Source organism: Tachyglossus aculeatus, chromosome 10 (genome assembly GCF_015852505.1).
Source record: "Tachyglossus aculeatus isolate mTacAcu1 chromosome 10, mTacAcu1.pri, whole genome shotgun sequence".
Lineage (NCBI taxonomy): Eukaryota > Metazoa > Chordata > Mammalia > Monotremata > Tachyglossidae > Tachyglossus > Tachyglossus aculeatus.
In genome coordinates, this window is record NC_052075.1 from 24854131 (window position 1) to 24864194 (window position 10064).

The following is a 10064-nucleotide window of genomic DNA, read 5'->3' on the forward strand; positions in this document are numbered from 1 at the left end:
CGATTACTGTGTGCAAAGCATTGTACTAAATGCTTGGAAAGTACAATTCAGCAATAAAGAGACAATCCCTGCCCACACCTGACTTACAGTCTGGTGGGGGGGTGGTGGGTGTTGGGGGCCGGGGAACAGACATCAAAACAAGTAAACAGGCAGCAATATAAATAAATAGAATTATAAATATATACATATATGCGTAAGTTCTGAGGGGAGGGAGAGCAAAGGGAGTGAGTGGAGGTGAAGCGGAAGTTAGGGGAGCTGAGGAAAAGAGGGGCTTAGTCTGGAAGACTTCTTGGAGGAGGTGCACCTGAAGTAGGGCTTTGAAGTGGGGAAGAGTGATTGTTTGGTGGATTTGAGGAGGGAAGGCATTCCACATCAGAGGTAGGACTTGAGCCAGGGGTCGTCAGTGGGACAGGGTAGATCAAGGCACATTGAGAAGGTTAGCACCAGAGGAGAGGAGTGTGCAGGCTGGAATGTAGAAGAAGAGAAGGGAGGTGAGGTAAGAAGGGACAAGGTGATGGAGAGCTTTGAAGCCAATTGTGAGGAGTTTATTTGATAAAGAGATAGATAGGCAACCACTGGAGATTTTTGAGGAGGGGGTGACATGCCATGAACATTTCTGTAGAAAAATAATTCAGGCAGAAGAGCGAAGTATGGACTGAAGTGGGGAGAGGCAGGAGGTTGGGCGGTCAAAAAGAAAATGAACACAAACGCTCTGAGCAGGCCTGAGAGATGGAAAGGAAGAAAGAAAAACAAAAGAAAATCAAAGAATATATCTGGGCATATACCTTTTTCTCAGCATGAAGACTTCAAGAATACCTTTACCTTCTGACTGGGTTCCTGTTATTTTATTGTTTCCTGGCTCGAAAAGAAGCTCGTGGCTTCTCCCAGAGTTTTCTCTGGGACCACCTCCCATCTTATTGGCCCCTTGTTCCAGGAGTTCCATTTGGGGAAATAGGTGGAGTGCTAATGGGGGTTGTTAAATGGGTCCCTGGGATGGTAGGAATCCTGGGAGTTAAGGTGTTAAATGGTACCCTCTTGAGGCCAGAAATAACCTCAGCGCTTCTGAAAAAGAGCTCCTGCCAGCTTTTTAGGTCATTTTTTTCAGTCTCCCCAGACTCTTTTTCTAATTTTATCTCAAAATTTAAATATATTTGCATTGATATAGACTGAAATCCCGTTCTTTTGTAAGTATATTGACCTGTACTGCCCTTTGACTTCCTTCTCTTGTACCGTTCTCTGAAACAGAAAGTTCCTTTCATCTACTTTTCGAGTTCCTTTCAGAGGCTGAGTCTTAGAGCACTTCCTTTGTCAGCATCCATTGTGAGTTTTCTTTTTCTAAGTTGTTTTTCTCCCTCCATTCTCTCTAATTTTGAAGTGTTCTCATAGGAGGAAACTACATCTACGCATCCTTGCGATGACTGACTGCTGGACTCTCTTCATTTAATCTATATGAGAGGTGGACTTCTTTAATTATATTTGTTTATTGTACAGATTCCACTAAGTACAGTCAAATTATTAGGTATTTCAACCCATTAAAAAAAGAATCATACTCTGAAAAGGTAGTTAAAAAAATTATGTTTTTCTTGACTAAAAACTTACTCCTTGAGATTAAGGGCACGGAGGTGTTAGTGGCGGATGACTTTTATAGAATTCTAAAGTTAGAAGGGAACTCCAGGGGTGCTAGCTTTGGCAGCACACATACTAAAATTGTGAATGATAAAGAGAAGATTTAGCATGGCCCCTGTGCAAGAATGACGCAAATTTGTGAAGTGCTCCATATTCCCTCTCTCTAGACTGTAAGCTTGTTGTGGTCAGGGAATGTGTCTATTTATAGTTGTATAATATGCTCCCATGGGCTTAGTACAGTGCTCTGCCCACAGTAAGCGCTCAATAAATACTATCAACTGAATGAATCTAGGCAAATTCCTTGGCTCCAAGCATGCAGGATAAAGACAGATGGTGTAATTAATACAAGCTAGGTATATTTTATGCCTGAAGTTTTCCTCACAAGGCTCCGTTTTAGGCAAAATGCCCCACTGAGAAGTCTTGATGGTCAGCAATCTATCACATTTATTGACCTTACTCTATGTAGAGCTCTGTACATAGCACTTGAGCAAGAAATAGAGTCAGTAGACAACCTCAGTTCTCAAGGAGTTTAGAGTTTTGCTGGGCAGATTAAACGTTAAGACAAACTAGCGGTATGGGAAGGAACTGAGTTTAAAGATATATCCCTAAATACTGGTTGCGGGGAGGAGGGAGGGAGCATCTAAATGCTTAGAACATGAGGGCTCAAATGCAAGGGGTGCAATAGAGTGGGGAAATGAGAGTTTAGTCAGGGAAGGCTTCCTGGAGGGGATGTGATCCTCACAGTATTTTGAAGCTGGAAGCATGGCCCCTAACTCATTGGCGGGCCATGCTTAAGTTATGTCAGCTGGATAAAAATCATAGGAGCGGAGGTACACTGGAGCAGCCAGTCCACAGGAACTGGGATGTCAGCACCTCGACCTGATGAACCAGGGGCACATTCCAACAACCCACCGTTTTTCTCCACAAGCCCAACCCGACTGTCTCAAAAGGCAGAAAAGACCAGTTAGCAGTTTCTCTCTCATCTGACTAAAATCAAGACCGTGGATCCAGGTATGATCAGGTCGAATTCTGTTCTCTGTTTTGTAATGCCACATAGTATGTCTGTCGTGGCAGCCATATAAGGTGGAACCATACCATATGTGGATCTCAGGATACAACACTCCAGTTTACACAGAATTTCCTTCATTTATTTCCTCCCCAGATAAGTGTTTTCTGGCATGGAGCCACGATCTCAAAGACTTCTGGGGAAGGAGATTTTCTCATTTTTCTCCACGACTCATTTCAATCATCAATCAGTGGTATTAACTGAGCAGTTACAGTGTGCCGAACACTGTACTAGATGATAATAGTATTATTTGTTAAATGCTTACTTTGTGTCAAGCACTATTGTAAGCACTGGGATAAATATAAACTAATCAGATTGGACACAGTCCCTGTCCCGCATGGTGCTCACAGTCTTAATCCCCACTTTACAGACAAGGTAACTGAGGCACAGAGAAGTTAAGTGGCTTGCCCAGGGTCACTCAGGCAGATTTAGGAGAGTACAATACAGTAGAGTTGGTAGACATGTTTCGCTGCCCACAAGTAGCTTAAACTCTAAAGGGAGAGACAGACATTAAAATGAATTACAGGTTAGGGAAATGATATGTATGTAAGTCTTGTGGGGATGAGGGAGAGGTAGATATCAAGAGTTTAAGGTGTACAAGATCCAAATACATAGGTAACACATAAGGGAGAGTAAGTAGGGGGAAATTACAGTTTAGTTAGGGTAGGTCTTTGGGAGAAGATGTAATTTTAGCAGGATTTTGAAGATGGGGAGAGTGGTGGACTGTTGAACATGAAGGGGGAGGAAGTTCCAGGCCAGAGGGAGGTTGTGGGCCAGGGGTCAACAATGAGACAGATTAGGGTCAAGGTTTAGAGGGTAGGTTAGCGTTAGAAGAGCAAATATTCCTTGTTGGAGTAGATTAGCATTAGTGCATCTTGAGTTGTAGGAGGAGAGCCTGAGGTAAGGTAGGAGGAGGGAAGGGAGGCTGATTGAGTGCCTTAATTTCCTCAGTGTTTCCAATTTATGCAGTGACAGTTGTGGTAGTACCGGTAGTGGTAATGGTAGTAATGTTAATAGCATTTATTAAGTGTTACTGTGTGCAGAGCACTGGACTAGCTCTGGGAAAGAATATGTAGTTGGGATTAGATTGGAGGAGCAGCATGGCCTAGTTGTTAGAATATGGGCCTGGGAGTTAGAAGGACCTGGTTCTAATCCCGGTTTTGCCACTTATCTGCTGTGTAAACCTGGGTAAGTCACTTACCTTCTCTGTGCCTCAGTTGCCTCATCTGTAAAATGGGGATTAATATTGTGTGCCTCATAAGGGACATGGAGTGTGTCCTATCTGATTAGCTTGCATCTCCCCTAGAGCTTAGTACAGTGCTTTGCACATAGTAAGTGCTTAATAAATGCCATTATTATTAGTGCTACAGTGTAAGCACATAGTAAGCATTTAACAATGACATGTTCATTTTTGAGTCACGCCTATAGTTAGAATCACAAATATTAAGACCAATACAGAAGAATAGGTTCTCATCTTCCCAGCAGACTGTTCTCCTCCTTGCTTCTACTGTAATCCAGGGACTGATAATCACATTTCTACCTCAGCACTTAGCACTGTGCTTTGTACATAGTAAGCACTTAACAAATATCATAATTACTACTATTCTTAAACTACATGGGACTAATCGCTTATTAAATTGGACTTTGATTATATTATTGCCGTCATTGTTGTAGTAGTATTAGAAGTAGTAGTAATTGTAGTAGCAGCAGTAATAGAAGTCATAATGGTAGTGATAATATTTAACAAGGGACTATTGTGTACTAAGTGCTGGGGAAAAAATGATGAAAATTAGACTTGGTCCTTGGCCTTCCAGGAGTTTGTTCATTCATTCATTCATATTTATTGAGCGCTTACTGTGTGCAGAGCACTGTACTAAGTGCTTGGGAAGTACAAGTTGGCAACAGAGACGGTCCCTACCCAACAACGGGCTCAAAGTCTAGAAGGGGGAGACAGACAACAAAATATGTGGACAGGTGTCAAGTCATCAGAACATATAGAAATAAAGCTAGATGCACATCATTAACAAAATAAATAGAATAGTAAATATGTACAAGTAACATAAATGGAGTAATAAATCTGTACAAACATATATGCAGGTGCTGTGGGGAGGGGAAGGAGGTAGGGCAAGGGGGAAGGGAAGGAGGAATATCAGAATAAATGGGAAACTTAACTAATGCTACAAGATACTAGAAGCAAAATAAGAAATATTTGACTCCAACATCACCTCTTCAATGCAAAGTTGTGGTGGAAGAGGCTGAGACCTCATAATTATGCATTTTAGAATTCCACTATGGTGCCAAGTTCTCACTGTAAAACTTCTTGGTGTAAAAAACTCCACGTCCATTCATATATGCATAGATAGCTGACCATTGTTTACAATATACTACTGATGAGATCCAAACCACATTTGCGGATGTGGCTGAAAAGACTGATGTACAGCTGGCATCAACTAATAACTGAATTTACACAAGCCATTCATCAATCAAAGTGCACAGAAACTGTGTCCCTACTGACCTTGGTTCAAAATTCAACTACTGACCTAGAACTGAAGAGATTTCTGCTCTCATTCCCCAAACTAAATTTCAACATTACCCTGGAAAATTACTCCCAAATTGCTACACACTCACTCACTCACCTCTTGTCTTTTTTGTAGGTACTTGGCTACTCTTTAAACTAAAAGCCAACATTTTCCAAACATTTAGAAAAATGTGAAGGGATGAAAATTAGAGTAGAAAGGTAAAATGTCCAAAGGTTCTAAAGCAAATTGAAAATTTTAAAAGTTTTTGAAGGTGTTAAATAAGGAGTAAGAAAAGCAACCAAGCCCTGTATTATACAGTTGTTATTATCATTATTAGTGTATTTTTAAGTGCCTATTATGCACTGGGGTGTATAATCTATGAATAAGATGGGGAGGGGGTTGGCAACAAAAAGAAAGATGATATCATTTAAATATAAACCACAAAGAAGACAAAGTACAGAGCATTTCCTTTGTAAATTAGAATGTTATTTGAGGTTCCCAAAATTCATCTAAGCTTCTGTGAATCGTGTTCTCAGCTATGTGATGGCTCTGAGATTCTAATTATTCCCTTTTGTTCTTGACGTGTCACTTCTTCATGTGAGGGTAAATGTGAGACAGACTGTTTTAACTGTACCATTCTACACTGGATTGTATTTAAATTTGACCTTTCTCAGCTTCTTGTTTCCTTCCTTATCTAGCATTAGCTTTGTTTTCATAATTTATTAGAGAATCTGGCAGAAAGAAATACAAATACTTGAATGTTTCCAGATGCTTGCTTTTTTGAATTGTAGAGTTATGCTTCAATAATTCAGACAAATGGGAGCTCTGGTCTTAATTAATGAAAAGTTTGAATTGTAGGATTCTTGAAAGAGTTTTTTGTAGCATTGTGCACATATAAGAGAGGCAGTGTGGCCTAGTGGAAAGAGCACAGGCTTGGGAGTCAGAGATCATGGGTTCTAATCCCAGCTCTGCCACTTGTCAGCTGTGTGACTTTGGGCAAGTCACTTAACTTCTCTGTCCCTCAGTTATCTCATCTGTAAAATGGGGATTAAGACTGTGAGCCCCTTGTGGGACAACCTGATTAACTTGTATCCCCCCAGCACTTAGAACAGTGCTTGGAACATAGTAAGTACTTAACAAATGCCATTATTATTATTATATATGTTTCTCTGTGTGCTCAACAGCTTAGAAATCCTTCATTTTGTTACTATTGTACTATCTTTTTCTTTGGCTTTCTCTTTAAATTCGACTCTGGGGCAACTTGTGCACTAGGAAATGTTTTGTGCTCTCACCCACTTCTAGTCCCCACCCCCACTGCATAATCTACTGCTTTGGTAATTGTGATTTCATTAACTTGACAAGGTTGATCCAAAGCTTCTCACTTTAAACCAAAACCTTCCTTCCTTTATCCTTGTTAGAAAGGAAAAAGGGAAGAAGGGGAGAATATGAAGAGCATCTTAAATAGTATAAATTCCAGATTGTTGGGGTCAAAATTAATGCTAATTTACTGCCTCTATTTTTTTGTGTTTGCCTGGCTTCCCACTCAGATATTAAGATTCTTGAGGATGTTTTATTCTTTTTTATTCTTCTTTTTTGTAATTGTTGACAACATCTATCAAGTAAATGACACTCAGGCTATCTAAGGCCCTCTTGAAGGATTTTGGTTGAAACCCCTCCCTAATAAAAGATAGGTTCAAAAATTATTCAAACTTACTGAGTTTTAGACCAATTCCCAAATGGATGCTTTGGATTGTCCATATGCTGCTATCATCTACCTGCATTGAGCCCTTGGAACTTTAGTTTTATTTTCAATTTTTTTAAATCATGTGCCAATTGCCAAAGACCCAGATTGGGATTTAGTTGTTCAGACAGGAGGGTTATGTTTATTGTGCCTTAATTATCTGTTTGCTTGGAAAAGACATCTCATAGACAAGTGCCTATATGCTTTGAATAAACAGTGGGCTGAAGAGTTAACAATAATAATAATCATAATAGTTTTGGTATTTTTAAGTGTTTACTATGTGCTAATATGTACTAAGTGCTGGGATAGATGCAAGGTAAACAGGTTGGAAACAGTTCCTGTCTCATATGAGACAAACTATCTGAAGGAAGGAGAACAGGTATTGAATCTCTATTTTACAAATGAGAAAAGAGTCACAGACACATAAATGACTTGCCCAAGTTCACATAGCAAGCAAGGGGAAGATTCTGGATTAGAACCCAGGACCTCTCACTCCCAGTCTCATGCTCTTTCCACTATTCGCTACTGCTTTCCTAAATTGATTATATTATTTGGTTAATTGGAGCATTTGATAGATTCCTTAAAAATGTGAGGTAGTCCCATCAGTTTAGACGTGTGAGTATTTCTTGGTACTGACTTCAGGCTCCTTGGGCGTTTCTACAAAATCTTTATCAGAGAAGTCTTTGGAGCAGAAGTGAATCACGTGCTCAATTTGCTTCCAGGAAGACATAAGTGGCACATCCTCTTGGGTATAAGCGACACATCTCTATCCCTCTACCATAGGCAGAGATTTAGTGTTTGTAGAGCACTATCTGGGTGCCCACTGTGTGGCAGACCACTGAAATTGATGCTTCAGCACATGAGAATCATAGAAAAAGTCTCTGAATTTGAGAAGCTTGCAGTCTACTGGATTTGTAAAAAGTAGCAAAAAAAATGAGTGCAAAAATGTGAATAAATAAATGGAATAAATAAATCTATTTATAGATAAGATGGCAAGACTACGGGAAATGGGGAATGGGGAATGTGTTGCATTCCCACACACAAAAGTTGCCGCTTGGTGGACTATGTTGGTTTCTTTCTGTGCCAGACATTGTTTTAGCATCTGCTTGTCTAGCTTTTGCCTTTCCATCCATGCAGACTGGGGAAGGAACAAGTTTCTCTTCTCTAACTTGAATCTAAGTCAGGGATTAGAAAGGTGTTTGACACATGGTAAGCGCTTAACAAATCAATCAATCAATCAATCGTATTTATTGAGCACTTACTGTGCGCAGAGCACTGTACTAAGCACTTGGGAAGTACAAGTTGGCAACATATAGAGACAGTCCCTACCCAACAGTGGGCTCACAGTCTAAAAGTACAATAACAAATGCAATAAAACAAACAAGCAAACCACACAAACACCAGAATTAGCCCAGAGAGTCATCCTGGAAATTATCCCTCTTCCCTAACTGCACTGGGCTGTGGGTGGGAGAGCGTGTTCGATTTATTTATTAATGATATTCACTGGGATAGTGCCATCTATTCTGATGAAAAAATAATGATCCATCCTGAAAAATTTCACCATCATCAAAAATTTCACCATCATCTCTTGATGGAGATGACTGTTCCAGGACCCTCAGCTCTCTAGAACCACAAGAATGTGAGAACACTGAATCTGAAAGGAGTTGGAAGATGAATCCAAGTGGCTGAACTCTAATCACCCCAATGGAGCTGGACAAGACCAAAAAGAGATTTTGTGCAGTTTCACCCTTTTGGATGACCGAAGACACATGACTAAGGTTTCCAAGATACTTTTTCTCTTCTTATATTCATTCCCAGGGCAGTGCCTTACTCATGTAGGTACTTAGAAATACTGTGACTAATGAAGAGAGAATCACATCAAAGCAGAGGAGGACAGAAACATAGGACAAATACTGTGCAAACACAATGAAAACAAATAAACATGCTACAATCAAATTCTGAAAATGTTACAATCGAAATCCACCTCTTTTTCTGCATCCAGTCTGCTACTTGGCTGGCCCAAGCACTCCTTATTTCCCACCTTGACTACTGATTTAGCCTCCTCACTGACCTCCCTGCCTCCAGCCTCTCTTCTCTCCAGCCCAGACTTTACTTTGTTGCCCATGTCATTTTTTCCAAATAATTGTTCTGTGCATGTTCCCTCACTCCTCAAGGGACTCCAATGGTTGCCCATCCATTTCAGCACCAAACAGAAGCTTCATACCTTTTTGTCTATCCCATTGCTGACCCCTTTCCCATATCCTCCCTCAGGACTGCAACTCCCCCTTACTTCCTTCAAATCTGACATTTAGCCACTCCCCCTACCTTCAATACCCTCCTAAAATTAGTTTCTTCAAAAGGTCTTCCCTGAACAAGGCCTCGTTTCCCATCCAATTTCCCCTCCTTGTCCTCTGTGCACTTGGCTCTGTTGCCTTTAAGCACTTTGATACTCACCTCAGTCACATAACATTTCATACATGTCCTTATCATCTACTATTTCCATATTCTACTATTACTATATCCGTAATTCATTATAATGCCCATCTCCCCTTGTAATAATAATAATAGTGATGGCATTTGTTAAGTGCTTACTATGTGCAAAGCACTGTTCTAAGCGCTGGGGAGGTTGCAAGGTGATCAGGTTGTCCCACACGGGGCTCACAGTCTTAATCCCCATTTTACAGAGGAGGGAATTGAGGCACAGAGAAGTTAAGTGACTTGCCCAAGGTCACACAGCTGACAATTGGCAGAGCTGGGATTTGAACCCATGACCTCTGACTCCCAAGCCCGTGCTCTTTCCACTGAGCCAAAGACTGTGTGCTCCATGTTGGCAGGGATTATATCTACTAACTCTGTTCTATAGTACTCTTCCAAGTGATTATTATTAATTCATTCATTCAATCGTATATATTGAGCGCTTACTGTGTGCAGAGCACTGTACTAAGTGCTTGGGAAGTACAAGTTGGCAACATATAGAAACGGTCCCTACCCAACAGTGGGTTCACAGTCTAGAACGGGGTGACGGACAACAAAACAAAATATATTAACAAAATAAAATAAATAGAATAAATGTGTACAAAATAAATAGAGTAATAAATATGTACAAACATAT

The 10064-nt window shown here is 40.4% G+C and overlaps 1 non-coding gene across 1 annotated transcript; it reads left to right on the forward strand.

The window, feature by feature from the left end:
- Window positions 1-1677: 1677 nt before the first annotated feature.
- On the forward strand, window positions 1678-1784 carry LOC119933871. The gene has a single exon (XR_005452740.1). It is a non-coding gene; the product is annotated as a U6 spliceosomal RNA (small nuclear RNA).
- The last annotated feature ends 8280 nt before the right edge of the window (window positions 1785-10064 follow it).